The sequence below is a fragment of the Octopus sinensis genome, linkage group LG3 (genome assembly GCF_006345805.1).
Source record: "Octopus sinensis linkage group LG3, ASM634580v1, whole genome shotgun sequence".
In the NCBI taxonomy this organism is placed as follows: Eukaryota; Metazoa; Mollusca; class Cephalopoda; order Octopoda; family Octopodidae; genus Octopus; species Octopus sinensis.
Window position 1 is genome coordinate 108,768,302 of NC_042999.1, and position 17,836 is coordinate 108,786,137.

Consider the following 17,836-nt stretch of genomic DNA (forward strand, 5'->3'; position numbering starts at 1 on the left):
TATTACAGCCATTACTATGAATAAGCTGTAACATCCAATTATTTTCTCTCCACTGTTTCTAAAATCAACTCTCTTGATAATAGCTCTGGTAGCTTTTATAGAAACCATTCCCTAATATCTACAGAATATTATCATTGAAAATTTAGAACTTAATAACAAATTGTTACTTAGAATTTTAAAATATATATATGTATAATTTTTTGATTACTTGTAATAATAACATTTATTCATAATTTTTCATTATATAAAAATGATAAATAAAAATGCAAATAAAGATTAACCATTCTCTGCTCTTTAACTTTTCTTATATAACATGCTTATGTTGTGCTCAACAAAAAGAACCAACCTTATGTTAGCATTTTATGATTTTTTTAAAATCTTAATGTGAGCTTCATTATTTACAAAATCTAGAATTATTTTGACAAAGTTTCTTGCTTAATTTTACCTAAATATCTGTTCAGTTTATATTTGGAAATATCACTTTCATTCATTTTCCACTTTGTAAATTTATGCTGATAGTCTAAGAATTCCTAATTTTATTACTGAGTTTCTGCAATAATCTTTTTATCTCTGAAGGTTTTGTTTCAATTCTTCCCTTTTTGTTTCTTTCTAAAACATAGTTGGTAAAAGTGTTTATAAACATTTGAAATAACTCATAATTGCATTAACAAAGATGTTTCACTTTTTATATAACTACTGTTGGAAACATGACATCTGTATGAGGGATATAATTAGATTCTGACTGCACATATGAATTACATGTGCGATGGTGTAAATTAAAGATAATAACAAGCAAAACCTCTCCGTTAATTTGTAGTGTACTATTTCAGTGCTATTTAATTTACTTATTGTACCATTCTTCTCAAAGAGGAATCTCTATGAAGGTCAATGTTACACATTTTAATTTACTCCTACATTTCTTTCAAAATCTTTTCTGCTGAATCTGCTGCCTTCTGGTAGAAATTTCAATTATCTTTCCTTTGAGTTTTATCTCATTATTTTATTAAATTTCATTGTATTTAAAATATTATTCATAAATACCATTTTTTCATTATACAGAGCTAGATATATCCTTTCACTATAGTAAATATTAAAAAAAATTTGAACATTGAATTATATCAGAATGTTCATGGACTAGTTTTTGCTTTCCGTAAACAGTCAATCAGTTTACTATAGTGACTATATTCACGCATCATTCATAGTTATCAAATTTATTTGCAAATATGAATTATACTGAGTAGCTTATATATTGATATTCATCAGCAGCATTTTAATGCCCACATGGGTCAGGTAGAATTTGTTGAGGCAGATTTTCTACAGTTAGATACCCTTGCTTTCTCCAACTCCCAACTGCTCCCAATAACATTGGAAATAAGGACACCAGTTCCAAGCCAGTGCCTCTCATAACTATCACATGATGTCACGGCAAGAAGACACCAACATGCACATTCACACACACACACACACACACACACACACACATATATAGAAAGAGAGAGAGACAGACAGGCAGAAGTACATGATGTGCTTCTTTTCATCTACCTAGTCTACTCACAAGGCCTTGATCAACTTGGAATTATGGAAGAAGACACTTGCCCAAGGTGCCATGGGACTAAAACTAAAACTATGTCATTGGGAAACAAATTTTTTTACCACTTAGCCAAGCCTGTCACGTAGCTTATGAAAAAAGAAAGAAAGATTATTTAATTGTCATAACTAAACAATTCTTATCTACATAGCATGAATATCTAATATCTATGCTATGTAGATAACTCTTTTATCATTAAAACAGCTTAAAATATGTTAGTCATAAAACTTTTTCTAGTTAATTTATCTTCCCTCTCGGCATGTTTTGCAATTAAACAAAATAGATACTGGATATGATGAGAACACAAGTCTTCTGTAATAAAAGCAAATTTACCATTCATTTCATAGATTTCAGTGAAGCAACCATCCAACTAGTTATATTACTGAATCCCCACTACACACACACACACACATGATCCCCCACCTTCAGGTATTCAGCAATGAATAAATTTCAGTGGAAAATATTTTGGGATAAATAATTTTAAAACAATTGAACACCTTTATTTATATAAGTGTTAAGTTCAGAAAGAAATCAATAAAGAGAGTAAGAAAATTTTTAACTAAAAAAGAAGGATGTGGGAACTTAAGAAAGATCTCCATGATTGCCAGCTTCCATTCAATGCTGACAATAATTATGTAGTCAGTTAAAGCAGTAAACTGACGGAATTATTATCACACCAGATGAAATGCTTAGTGACATTTTCATTTGTCGTTATGTTCTGAGTTCAAATGCCACTGAGATCAATTTTGCCATTCATCCTTTCGGAGTCAATAAAATAAATACCATTTGAGGAGTGGGGTTGAGATAATTGACTTACCTGCCACCCTAAACTCTCTGGTCTTGTGCCAAAACTTGAAACCAATACTTATATAGTCAGTTAAACAAAAATAGAACATACATACACAGCTGAGTAAGCTGCTCCTATTAGACAATCTTCCACAAGACACAGATCAACGATGAGTTGAATAAAAATGAAATAGATAAAAGAAATAGTATGGTCCTAGGAAAATGAAACTCAAGAGTTGGAAGCCAATTACACCAAAATTAGTTTAAAAATCTGGAACAAAAATCACAAAATTTTCTATTCCTTAAGGATTAGAGCCCTTTTTTTATTTCTTTATGGAAGACTGGAAATGAAAAACCTAACTTGTATGATGATAATGCTCTTTTACAATCAAGTGTACCCAAGACAAGAGTATACACACACGTGCACACACACACACACACACACACACACACACACATCTGTGTATGTATCTGTTTATGTGTGTGTGTCTGAGTGTTATGAGCTACTTTAGTTTCTGTGTGGTAAATCCACTGATTAGTTTTTGGTTGACCCAGGGCTATAGTACAAGGTATATGCCCATGGTGCCATGCAGTGGGAATTAACCTAAGACCACAAAGTTGGGAAACAATCTTCTCAACTGCACAGCCATGTCTGTGTCTATTTATGTTGCAATAAAAATAATCAAAAAATAATCATAAAAGCATTGAATCAGAAAATAGTTCCACGTTTTTTGCTTCTGTTCAGAATATTGAAAATGTCAGAATGAATGATGAAACAAAACTTGACATAACTTAATTGAAACAATATCTGATAAGTTTCAGAGATTTACAAGGATCATTAAGCATTTCTAATATTAAAGTGTTGCTTGAAAAATATAATGGAGAAATGTAGTATTTAATTTCAGCAACCATTAGCTGTTTAACATTTTGTTTTATTCAGTTCACTTTCAAATTCAAGATATTCACTGTATTTCTAGTCTCTTAAGATACAAAGTATTTACTGATCCTGAAATACTGGAAACATATTACTCAAGTATTGTTAAATTTAAAGTAAATATGGAATCTGTTATAATGGTGCTTTAAAATGGTATTAAAACCTATTCAGAGCTCCATATCTTACCAACTCTTGCTGTAATTAACTCTTTTCCTCTGTAACCAAAAGCAAAACTTGTGGTAACTTTAGCTTTCAGCATTATGTGTCAGCTCACATTTCCTCCATTATTTTCTTTTCATTGAAAGAAAATTGCTTGTCACTAAATGTTCACTTTCTATTATACATCTAAAATGTATACTAAATAGCAAAGTTATGTTAGATTTTGAAACACATCTAAAGTACTTTATAGTACTTTTTTACTATTTGATGCTTTTTTTTTATCTTTAGAGTCTAGTTAATTCTCAAACAATAGTTTTATAAATATATACATTAAACAAGTTTTAAATATTCTACATTCTCCTTGAGAAAAAACAGAGAGATGGTTATTGTTGATGTTGTTGTTATTACCATCATTATCCCCACCCTCATCATCAACAACAATGTAATCATTTTAATGGCCACTTATCCATTCTGCCCTCAACTACAGCAATCTTTTACAATAATGTTCAAATAAATAGTAAAATCTGTATCTATTGAATATTTAAATACTGCACTCTTGAAAACAAGTTATCTAAGGAAGAATATTTTCAGGTGGAATATCTTCCAAAGCTATGCAGTAAATTAATTTAAACAAAAATAGTTATTAATTCTAAAATTATAAAAGAATTATAAAAAATTTTGTCAGAAAAAGTTATTGGTTTCTTACAGCTGTTGCATAAATCATAATATGGTTCTGTAAAATTTTCTTGATATCATTTGCTGTTTCTTATCAGAAATGCTAAATGAAAATTCTCTGAAAGATTGTCACTTAAATTTCATGATGTATACATAAGAGACAACTATTAATTTTCAATTATTCATAAATATAAATTGAACATATTTGATTTTGATAAACTATCTTAAATGAACAAAGGTCTGATAAATCATTCTTTAATTCTATAAGTGATTTCTCAATCACCGTCAGTTCATTGTAGCTTCTCTCCGTTTACAGTAAATAGAAATTTTCCTTTTTTTTTTTTTTTTCCCTCAAATTTCTATTATCTGATTACAGATATTTCTAAATAAATGATTGTTTAAGTGTTCCTTTATTTTCCTTTTAGGAAAATTATTCCAGAGAATCAGTTGGTTCTCATTAAGAATTGAATTTAATGTGCTTTTTAATTGGTTAATTCTAGTGAATATAAAATCAATTGTTATCATTTAACTTCTGAAATAATTAGAGTATTTCAGAAGATTAGAGCTTCTGTTTAAAATCGATGATTTTGTATTTTTTATTATTGTTTTTTTTTTATTATTATTAACAACAACAACAATGATAATTATTTTCGTGGCCACTAATCCATTCTGATTTCAACTACAAGAATTTTCCATGATGATTTTTCTGATAGATAGTAAGTTTGTAAAGCAACATTGATCTCTTTTATTGAAAGTGTTCATATGTTTAAGTAGTTCTGCTTATTTAACATAATATAAAGATGCATTAATATTGTGTTGAGTCAAAACTTTTGCGATATTTTCATAACTTATTTGCTTTATTCATCAAGTTACAACAAAAGCAGCTTAGCACTCAAAGTAGAGACTATCGTGTTGCTCTGTCTGAAGCCACCTTTCTGCCAGTTCTTTGATCCCATGCTGATACCACATCTTGTCCTCTGAAATAAAATCCTTTACTGAAACTTCCACCTCTTCCTGATTAATGAAGCATTGCAAGTGCTGGAAGTAAGCCCTGGATCGGAACAAACAATAGTCCAAAAGAGCTAAGTCTGGACTAAATGCTGAGTTTGGCATCTGTTCACTTCCCTTAAGTTCCTTGAGTTTATTCCAAATCGTTTGAATGGTATGAGGTCTTGTGCTGTCTTGCTACAGAAAAGATCATTTTCTGTTAACCAATTCAGGGTAGTTTTACCACACAAGAGCATACATCTGCTCCAGCTGTTCAGAGTACAGGTTGTCATCGATTGTTCAACCTTTCAGAATGAACTTTTAGTTATTTATCTCCTCATAATTCCACTAGACACAGAGCATCACCGTATCTTCAAAACATTCATGTTTGACAACAAGTTCCAAAAGCTGGCCCTTGTTTGACCACCACTTATACACATTAGCATTGCAGAAAAAATATCTTCCTCAGATTATTACTTGTTCATATCCATAGCTCACTTACTGCACTCATTTCATCAACCAAGAGGAGGGGGAAGCTTCAGTGAAGGAGTTCTTTGCCTTGAAGGAGAAGAACTGGTATTAGTGTAGAATCAAAGAACTAACAAAAAGGTGGTTTCAGACAGTGCAACATGATGGCCTCTACTTTGAATGCTAGGCTATATTTGTTGCAACTTGATGAATAGAGCAAAGAAGTTACGAAAATATTGCAAAACTTTTGACTCAACACAATATCATTATACTTTGATAAACTATTAATTGGTCAGCATATGAGAATGCAAACTTGGTCACAAGTGTAAATCTGAATGAGGTAATAATATGCCATCACACACTAGGAATGCATATTTCCCCTCCTCCACTTAGATTACTCTTACATGCTTATACATTTTCAAAATGAATGTAAACATGTGCATATATACATACACGTGTGTGTGTGTGTGTGTGTGTGTGTGTATGCATATATACATATGCTTGTGTCTCTGAGTATTTGTGCATAAATATATATTATATGTGTATGTATAGATGGAAAGCGGATGTTAAACAAGCTATCAAGATAGATAGGGAGGTAGACAGGCATAGAGATATCTATGTGGTTAAGAAGGTAGCTGCCCAACCATGTACTTTTGAGTTCAATTCCACTGTGTGAAACCTTGGTTGCTATAGTCCTGAGTTGACCAATGCTTTGTGAGTGAATTTAGTTAACAGAAGTTGAAAGAAGCCCATTGTGCATGTATCGGAGCGTGTGTGTGTGTGCATGTATGTGTGCATGTAGAGATAGTTGTATATGTGCATTACTGTCATACAAACACTGTCCTTCATTTCCAATCTTCTGTGAAAACATGTCTGGCCAGAAAGAAATATTACATTGCAAGAAAACAGGTAAAGAATGATGACAGAATGGCATCTGGCTATAGAAGATCTACTTCAACCAATTCCATGTGAATCATATAAGTAGACATTGTAATGATGATGATGATGACTATTGGTATTTGTGTGTTTATGAATGCATACATGTGTGTGTGTGTGTAAGTATCTAAGTATGTGTAATTACATTTATAAGTTTATACTGGTAGATGCTTATAAGTTTAACAACATCATTCTTCATTTGATATTTTCATATTCCTTCCTGTTTTCATACCGTATTCTTTGTAGACTTATAAAATGTGTTTAATCAATATAGTAGAAACCTAATTTCTACAAATTAACCTCAGTACAGAAGAAATGTTCTAACATATCTAACATTTTATACAAAGCAAAAAGAAAGATGATATAGGAAAAACATAAATATATAAATAAAAAGAAAGGCAGTTGGGGGAAGTAAACAAAAAAAAATAATCTAAACGAAATAGTAGCCAGTGGCTAATTTCATGGGTTCAAATGCAATTTATTTGTTTCTAAGCTCATCAGAGGATGTATATGTGTGTGTGTGTATATATCCCTCTCTTTCTCTCTTGGAAAGGCACAAGCACCTACACACACGGCAGTAACTTCCACCTACCAAATTCAATCACAAAGCTTCAGTCAGCCCAGGGCTGTAGCAGAAGACACTTGCCCAAAGTGCCACGCAGTGGGACTGAACCCGAAACCATATAGCTGGGAAGCAAGCTTCCTAACCACACAGCCTTGTATGTATATATATATATATATATATATATATATATAGGAGATGGTAGGGGTTCGCTCCCCTGCTCGAAATTTTATTGGATGCAGTTGTGCATCGTTAACCCGCTAGAGGAGATGTCTTCTAGGGGTTAAAAAATTGCAGTAGATTCCACTTGAATGGTTAGCCATGTTAAAGTGGCTACATATATTACTTACACATATATAATAACAAAGAAAAGAAAATCCTAACCTTATTACAACTGGCTATCAAGATATTTTCAAACAGTTCTGATGGTGACAGTTTATAGTTGTGTGATGAAAATTTTGATACCTAATGAAATAAATTCAAGTTTGAAATGAATTTAACAGTTTTGTGCATTATAAAATTGGCTAGAATGGCTCTTCATTGATGTAGTTGTGTTAGTTTCAGCATATAGTCTCAAATCAAGTCACGTGTGAAACAAGAAATATTGATCCTTAATCTAAAAGTAATATTATACAACTATTTTTAGAAAATACTTTCACAGAATGATAAGAATGATTCAATTTTATTTTTCAGGCTAATTTACCCCCTTATACTAGAGAAAACACATTCACAACTATCCCAAAGATTTTCTTTTTTAGCCTTCCAAATGGTATTTCCTGAAGAATGTTTTCCAATGTCTAAAAATAACTAAATATCTGTTGATTCAAGCATTATAAAAACTGTTTAAAGCTATTGAACCAGCTACCTCTGTTTTGGCTTCTTATTTGCATGTTGTTCTTTCTCAGAGGCTAGTAATTAAACAGCTGGTGAAAATATGTAGACACTTCACTGAGCTGAAAACTGATTATCTTTCTAGTTTTTATTGTTCCTAGCTAAGTTAATAGCTATACTTTGGTCATGTTATTATCCCCTCCCCGCTATTTACTTCTGGTTCTTTAACTTTTTTGATACAGTCCTGTTCATATAAACAGCAATGTATTCATTCCTTATCAGTGTGCATAGAGTAAAATAAAGACAAACAACACATAGGCTATGTTTTTTACCTTAATCAACTGTAAAATGTGGAAGAGTAAGCAAATGTTCACATTATAGTCCCCTCTACTTACGAAGCAATGTAAACACTGAAATACTTGTCACATGTAATAAGTTATTCTCTTTTTATTACTATTATTATTATTAAGGTGACACACTGGTAGACTCACTAGCACACTGAGCAAAATATTTAGCAATATTTCATCTGTTTTTACATTCTGAGTTCAAATTCTGCTGAGGTCAATTATTCCTTTCACCCTTTCAAAGTGAAAGGCATAGTCTAGTTGAGCAGTTGGGTCAATGCGACTGACTTAAACCCCAACTCCAAAATTGCTGGCTTTGTGCCAAAATGTGAAACCATTATTATTATTATTACTACTAATAATAATAATACTAATGTGAAGGCACATGGCTTAGTGGTTAGGGTGTTGCACTCACGATCTAGCAATCATGATTTCAGTTCCTAGACCAGATGGTATGTTGTGTCCTTGAGCAAAACACTTTATCTCACATTGCTATGCAATCACATTGATGCCTGATGTGTAGCACACTGTGCACCTGTTCAGACAATGTCAATTTGATGGAGGGAGGGAGGGAGCTAATGTGCAGCATGAACATTTGGTCACTATACACAAATCAATTGTGTAAGTCGTTCTGCAAAAGCTGAATGCTTATACACTGTCTTCAACGGGGGACTCCATCACTGATAATATTATTATTATTACTATGGCTTTTACTACTACTACTACTATTATTACATTATTATTAAAGTAGTAAGCTAAAGTATTGGCACGTCAGACAAAATGTTAGCAGTATTTCATCATCTTTACATTCTGAGTTCAAATTTCACCAGGGTTGATTTATTTTTCAGTAACATAAGTATCAGTTGAGCACTGGGGTCAATGTAATTAAATAGGCCCTGTGCCTTTTACAGGAAGAATGATGATGATGATTATGATTATAATAATAATTATTATTATTATTATTATTGACCCTTGTAATGTGAAGACATTGTTTTCCTTCTCTCTTCAAGACTTGATTTATTCAAATTTTCTTTAGAGTACTTGTAAAAACAAAACAAAAATGGACTGTAATTACCTAATGAAAGCTTACATACAATGGCTGGCTGTAGACAACAAAAGAAGTTTGTTTTACAAACTTTTAAAATCTATTATGCTCATTACATTTTCACTTCCCAAATAACTGCCAAATATATGTCCTGTTACTTAACATTGCAATGGAAAAAAAGACTCAAAAATGCAATTGAATGTCCAAGGAGAAGGAAATGTTCATTTCAGTGAAGAATTGATATAAATAAGAATATCCTAAACACCTAAACAAGTTGTTTTGAAAATAGTTGTTGTAATAATAACAACAGCAGTGGTGACTCTTGGATATAGAGTTACACACTATAAACTGTTCGTATAGTATTGTGTCAAAGGGAAGCTCCCTTAATATTAACTGGACCTATCACAGTTCCAAAACAAAAAACAGTAAGTTAAGAGAAATTTTTATGATTGAACAGCATTTCTTTGTTATAGAAACATCCAGGAGAGAGCAAAGAAAAAATATACCTCCACTTCCAAAAGGATGGATGTAGAACAAGTCTAGCTTCATGATAAGAAGTGCAACAAGTACTTCAAGACATCTCAGAAGAAATACTTTCAACTAAAAATGGCAAAAATTATAGAACTACCACCTATTGTACCTTCAAGACTGATACTTGGCCAAAGCACAGGCTGATATCATCAAACGTAACTCCATCCATACATTTGTGATTCAGTAAGTGGGACAAAATATGCAAGAATACTGATAAAAGACTTCAGAAATGGCAGATTCATCGTTAGTCATCACTTTTGGGTCATACCATAGGTAAATAAAGGAGGGTAGTTTCAAAGTAGATTTGCAAGTTCAAATGATTCCTGAAGGCTGTAAAGCCATGTTGGAGCTGGGCCAAGAAAAGGGCCCGAGATTGATGATACAGGGCAAAAAGCTTAGTTACTATATTTCTCATAGTAAGAATCACTAATATAGGTGATTGCCCTAGAGAACTGGAAGGACTAAATAAAAAATATAAGGGTAGAAGTGAGAATAATGAAGATCAAATGAGTGAAAAGAGAACCCCTGTAGTGTTGGCACCACAAAAAATATGCTCTGTACATTTTGCAAAGTGGTTGATATTCAGATGGGCATCCAGCCATAGAAATCAAGCCTAAATTAAGATACTAAAGTAACACATTGTTATCCAACATGTTGGATCCTGTCAAACCATCCAATCTATGCCAGTATGGAAAGCAAGCGTAAAATAGTAGTGGTGGTAGCAGTGTGCTTATATGCATGTTTCTTGTGTTCATGCATGTGCTTATATTTGACATATGACACCAGTTAAGATCAGTATTGAGTGAAAAAGATAATTTTGTCAATCATTAAGATATAGAATGATAAAATAAGTACTTGAGTCACTGCAATCAATGACAAAAACAAAAATACTAAAGGTGGTGCCCCATTATGGCCACAGCCCAGTGACTGAAACCAATACAAATAAAAGACTATATTAAAAATTTAAAACAGAAAAAATAAATGTTCCAGTTAGAGAAGCTAGAACCACATAGCTGTCACTAGCCATTACACTATAGAGCACCTGCCATTCACTTATCTCAAATTATATGCTATAAATGTTTAATTCATTGTCCATTTATCACCTGGTTAGCAAGAAAGGGGTAAGATTTATTCAAAACAACAATGATACTCCTCCTCAGAAAAATATCAAAGTATAATTAACAATCACTGTCCATTGAAAATTAAATAAACAGTAGACAAAATTATACATCTTTGTGACCATAGTCTTTCTTAAGAAGTTAGATCACAAAAACAGTTACGTTAAGAATTAAAGCAACGTGCAAAAGATAGATTATTAGTAAAAATAAAACTGAGCCATCACAGTGAGCATAATCTTAAGAAGAAGAAGTTTTGCAACATGAAACATACCCCACCCCCAACACTTTCTAATACATTCATAATCATTTTGAGAATTGGTTAATGAGTAGGATTGTGGAGTATCCAAAGCCAACTTACTTGTTTTATTTCCTTTAAATATTACGGGCTTTATCATACTTTTATTATTCATTACTTTGCAAATCTATGTACTTTAAAAATCTTAGTAATGTCCATTCATCTATTGTATTATGTCTCCTCTCCTCCACTTAATATTTTAAAGCTTGCTTTTACACCTGACTTTACTTTGTAACCCTTTAAGAAAGTTTCATATTTTTGTATTTCTTTAAGTTTTTGTGGTTAATAAAGAATTATCATTATTATCATCATCATCATCATCAGTAGTAGTAGTAGTAATAGTAGTAGTAGTGCAAAGAAATTGAAACATTGTAAAAGATAGTATTTCTTATAAGATGATGGAATAAGTTCATCTACTATTAGAATGCTTACATTTCATTTATAAAAAGTATATTTTTAATTCTTTTCCATTTTTCTATTTTAAAGTTTATATACTTTTCATAATCTATACTTAAGTGATTCATTTAAAATATTTATTTAAATGGTATTTTTTTTTTTGTTACATTGAAGAAAACATTTGATTTTTAGATGATAACTTAATGAACCCATTGATCTTCAAAATTAATTCAAACTGATTTTAGTGTATTACTTTTTCCTTAAGTAATATTTGACATTGTTGCCTGTGTCTACTTAACAAGACAAAAATATAATAATTCTATTTCATTTATAAAGAACTTAGAACCATCTATATATACAAATTACCAACTCTAAAAATCCAATGACACATGATAGATCTATATCTGTTGTTCAATCCAAACTTTGTTGTCCACTACTTCTATTTCGTTTGAACTTGTTCACTAATTCAATAATTTTAAAATATTATCAAAGACTAAACTTATAAAAATTATCTTGTATATATATACTCTTTTCAACCTTTGCTTGATCTTTAGAGTAAATATATATATATATATATATATATGCAATCTCCCTTCAGAACAAACTTTCCATTGTAATTTAGAAGATGTATAGAGTGTTTTGGGAACAGGCATGGATTTTGTGTTGACATTTGGGAAATTATTTTTAAAGGCCAACCTCACATTTTATATGCTACTTTTTAAAAGAAAAAAAAAGTTTAGCAAATGCTAGGCAACAAAGATCAGACTCGGACATTTTATCACTTGTTCCAATTAGTCTACTTTACTTGGAATGAAAATGATACGCATGTAGCTACACATATCACTATTCACCATGTATCAGGGGATAAAATATACTTAGTTTATTTTTCACATTAACTCAGAAATTGTCTTTCTCTCTTCTCTCTCTCTCTCACCCTCTCCATATATATGTGTGCATGTATGGAACAGCAAATGGATGTTTTCTGGCACCTCTGTTAATCTCTCTTCTCTACTATCCCCTCACAACAATAAATCTGTTCTCCTAATATATTGCAACTTCTCTCAACATCAACCTTTCACAGCAATCAATCCACATCACCCAGCAACTTTCACCATACCTCACTTTAAGTCATTATTCACTTTCCCATTCTCTCCTTTGCCCTGTGTGTTACAAAGTGACCTTAGTTGAGCTGACAAAAATATCACCCTGTACATTCCATAAAGGGTTGGGTAATGGGGAAATCAAGCAGTGACAATGTAGGGTTTGACTAAACTTTTTAGTCTTGCTGAGGAAAAGAGAACCCCTGTAGTGTTGGCACCACAAAAAATATGCTCTGTACATTTTGCAAAGTGGTTGATATTCAGATGGGCATCCAGCCATAGAAATCAAGCCTAAATTAAGATACTAAAGTAACACATTGTTATCCAACATGTTGGATCCTGTCAAACCATCCAATCTATGCCAGTATGGAAAGCAAGCGTAAAATAGTAGTGGTGGTAGCAGTGTGCTTATATGCATGTTTCTTGTGTTCATGCATGTGCTTATATTTGACATATGACACCAGTTAAGATCAGTATTGAGTGAAAAAGATAATTTTGTCAATCATTAAGATATAGAATGATAAAATAAGTACTTGAGTCACTGCAATCAATGACAAAAACAAAAATACTAAAGGTGGTGCCCCATTATGGCCACAGCCCAGTGACTGAAACCAATACAAATAAAAGACTATATTAAAAATTTAAAACAGAAAAAATAAATGTTCCAGTTAGAGAAGCTAGAACCACATAGCTGTCACTAGCCATTACACTATAGAGCACCTGCCATTCACTTATCTCAAATTATATGCTATAAATGTTTAATTCATTGTCCATTTATCACCTGGTTAGCAAGAAAGGGATATGTGGATCAAATTTTACAGATACATTCTTGTTGTTCTCTCAAAATCATTGCTACAAAAATTTAACTATTACTTGTGAGTGTATACTTACATACACACATACAAAAACATACACATAATTTGATGGGGAATGTTGGCTGTCAAAGCTGACAAAGCTATAAACAATAGCATGTGAATATTGAGTTTTAAAAAACCCTTGAATAGAAAAGTCAAAGGCTGCCCTTGGGACTCAAACCCATATTTCCTATAAACCTGACAGGTGTTTTCTATGCAAGGGATTTTTTTAACCCAATATTTACATGCTATTGTTTATAGCTTCATGCGCTACAAAATCCAACATTCCAAAAAAAACCGATTATTTCACATTCTCTTGAAGTTTATAAATTCTTATGACATCAATGTGTGTGTGTGTGTGTGTGTGTGTGTGTGTGTGTGTGTGCGTGTGCATGTGTGTGTCTGTGCATGTGTCGTATATATATGACATTATTCATTCAAAGCTGAGCCAACACAATTTGCTGTTGAGTTTATCATTCATGATCATCAGGTCCCTGAAAAATGGAAATGAGAAACTATAAACAGTTCTCATGTAATCAACTTTGAGTGAATGTTATTCCATTCTACCAAACAGTATTGAATGCTTCTTTTTCACTAACTTAGAATTCACCCAGTGTGGAGTGACAATACCTTGTGTGAATTTGCATGTAAATGTGTGTGTGTGTGTGCATGCAAGCCTGTGTATGTATGTATGTATCTGTGTGTGTGCATATGTTCATTTGTGTGTTTTCATAAAGCATCTATTCCCAAACATTTTGCTTAATTAATTATAAAGATTCAATATTTCTGCATGGAGTCAAAATAGATTTGTACAAACTTTTGTATCTGGAAGAAGCCTAAATATTATATTTCTTCAATTTGTTATATTTCTTCGGTAACCCTTTATAAAATAAAAATATCCATTCATTGCACTTAGATTTATTTGATGGCTATTAAATTCTCATCATCATCGTTTAACATCCGTTTTCTATGCTGGCATGGGTTGGACGGTTTGACTGAGGTCTGGAGAGCCAGCAGCTGCACCAGGCTCCAATCTGATCTGGCAATGTTTCTACAGCTGGATGCCCTTCTTGACGTCAACCACTCTGAGAGTGTAGTGGGTGCTTTTTGAATGCTACTGGCACAGGGGCCAATCAGGGGGTACTGGCATCGGCTACGATCAGATGGTGCATTTTATGTGCCACTGCCATGGGACCAGTCAAGTGGTCCTGGTGTTGATCACATTTGGATAGTGCTTTTTACGTGCCACCAGCACGGGTTACATGCCACCATTCTATAAAATAAAATTCTATCCTTACGTTATATTTGTTTTCAATTAAAGTCTCTTGATAGTTATTTTTTCACATACACCAAAGGAATTCAATCAATATTAACTCAAAGTTTGAAACAAATCTACCAGTACTGTTGTTGTTTTGTTTTTTTTGTTTTGTTTTTAGGGGATTTCTTGCCATTGAGGACTCAGTTCTTTTCCTTTTATTGTTCTTTTCTTTTATGTCTAGCTTACAAAATCAATTCATCCACTGAAATTTAAATAACTTCATCTACATTTTATACAAACCAGATTAATTTATTTTTGTTATTCCTGAAAGAACAATGATGAAAACAGTTTCATCATCTCACAAACAATATATTTTGTTTAATTTTATTTTTCTTCAAACTCTAAACATACTTTTGTTTCCTTTTTATTCCTTCATATTTAAGCGTGTTCCTCATGGGGTGACAAATTATAACTAGTTTGCATTAGAAACCTATTTTTTTATACATAGTTTATTAAAATTAGCTTCTATTTCTTGAATAGTTTCATGGATTTCTTTCTCTTCATTTCATTAAGATCTATTGGATCGTAAAGTGTCCTAACTGAATCTCATCATAGCAGACATCCTGCCTTATCCCATGAATTCTTGAAGATAAACTGCCATTTCACAACTTTTAATATGTAAAAGTTATTCACCTCCAGAAGTATATTATCAGTTTTATATTATTACTTGTATCTGGTTATAGAAAACAAAATTACAAATGTAATTGTGGTGCATTAATTATTCTGATTCTGCTTTAAATCTCTCATACAATGAGGATCAAAAGACTAAAACACTCTGTATCAGATTTAAAAGTAAGTTCATTAACAAGATGATTTATTTCTATCTTACACTAGAAATGTTGGATTTTGAAATCTTCATCTAAAACAGCTTGACTGTGGACTGAAATTCTTTTAAATGTTGCAATGTCATGAAGAATTGTACTCATATTTTCAAGCATTTCACTAAAAGTTACAAAGCATCTTATTCACAGAAGGCTCTTTTCAAGATCCAATAATTTAAAAATTTTAACCTATCTTTATTTCTGCCATTCCTAAATCAGATTTTTTTCTAATAAAATGTAATATTTTAAAATCTATTGAAAAATTCAATATTTTCATGAAGTTACACATATTTAATGTATGGTATTTGACTAGCTACTTTTGAATTCACTGGAAATCATTACAAAACAGAGAATTACAAGAAACAAAACAAAACAAAAAAAAAAGGTATTCCTTGTTGAAAAATCAACGCATTAAGCTAGCTAAACTCAAATAGCCATCTCAGTTGTAAAGTTTTGGAGGATCTGGAAAAACTTCATTGCCTATCCTCCACATACTTCTATATACACAAAAACACTTTCAGTATCATTGAATGAGGCAGTGATGTAAGGATGTTATCATATGGTAATCATAAGAAAGAGGAACATAACTTGTAGATAGGTAGGTTGGAAGGAAAGAGGGGAAAGGGGAGAAAGAGAGAAAAAGGGTTTGTTTATTTTTTGGCATTTTATTTTTATTTTCCTTCATTTTTATTTAAACTTAACTAAACACATAATTACAGTCTGACATAATTAAACAGTTTTTGTATAATAGCTATAAACGTAACTCCTTGAAAACTCAAAGCAATTATAAAAACGATGTAAATGATGACTAAAATGTTAGGGATGTCTTGTCTCAATCTTTCATTTAGGAACAAGGCAAAATATTTAGACATTTCTGTAGCAACTTAATATTGAGCAAAAACAAATATAAATGAAATGGCATTTCTTTCAACTGTATAAGAAAGAATATAAATAACAAATATAAAGCATATAAAACAATGTATAGAATATAAATTAAAAAGAAAATAAACAATAAAATAGCATTTATTGTTTTTCTTTAAATGCTAACTGTTTGTATAACTTGAAGATATGGTTAGCACATAGCTGGAATTACTGTTCTTGAATTCTTAGGTTTTATTTTGTTTTTTGTTTTAGATAGGAGGAAAAGGAAGGGAATGAGATATGTTTTGACCTACCAAAATAGACAAGAACATTCTGTTCCTAAATTCTTCTGTATCAGTTCCCTAAGTAGGTTAGTCAACTCTTTATGTTAGACTACTGCAACAGCTTGACACTGTTTAGCCTTATACATGTGTTTTAACAAAAGTTTATTTCATAGTTTTAGAATTCCTTTTATATATGTATACACACACACACACACACACACACACACACACACACATACATACATACATATATACTCTTGTTTCAGTCATTTGATTGTGGCCTTGTGAGTGGATTTGGTAGTCGGAAACTGAAAGAAGCCTGTTGTATGTATATGTATGTATGTATTTGTGTGTCTGTGTCTACATCCCTGTAACTTAGCAGTTCGTTAAAAAGATATTGATAGAATAAGTAGTAAGCTTACAAAGAATGAGTTCTGGGGTCAATTTGTTTGACTAAAGGTGGTGCTCCAGCATGGCTGCAGTCAAATGACTGAAACAAATATAAGAATATATATAATTTATTGAAACTGAAAAAAAAATGTTGTTTTTCTAGTATTATTTTTTCCATTATTTCTTTTAGTACTATTTTATATATATATATATATATATATATATATATATATATATATATAGATAGATAGATAGATAGATAGATACAGACAGATAGATAGATAGATAGATACAGACAGATAGATAGATAGATAGATAGATAGATAGATAGATACAGACAGATAGATAGATAGATAGATAGATAGATAGAGACAGACAGATAGATAGATAGAGACAGACAGATAGATAGATAGATAGAGACAGACAGACATATAGACAGACAGATAGATAGACAGACAGACTGACAGGTATTCAATATTTCTTAAAGTTCTTTGAATTTCCCTTTTAAATGTTTTTGTTAAGTGTTAAAGAGAACGTCACATACAGATGAAAT

The 17,836-nt window shown here is 31.6% G+C and overlaps 1 protein-coding gene across 9 annotated transcripts in view; it reads left to right on the top strand.

Moving 5' to 3' along the window:
• The window catches only part of LOC115209141 (protein TANC2), a 1,073,170-nt gene that overhangs the window by 961,836 nt on the left and 93,498 nt on the right, over positions 1-17,836 (top strand). The gene's annotated exons all lie outside the window — the stretch shown is intronic.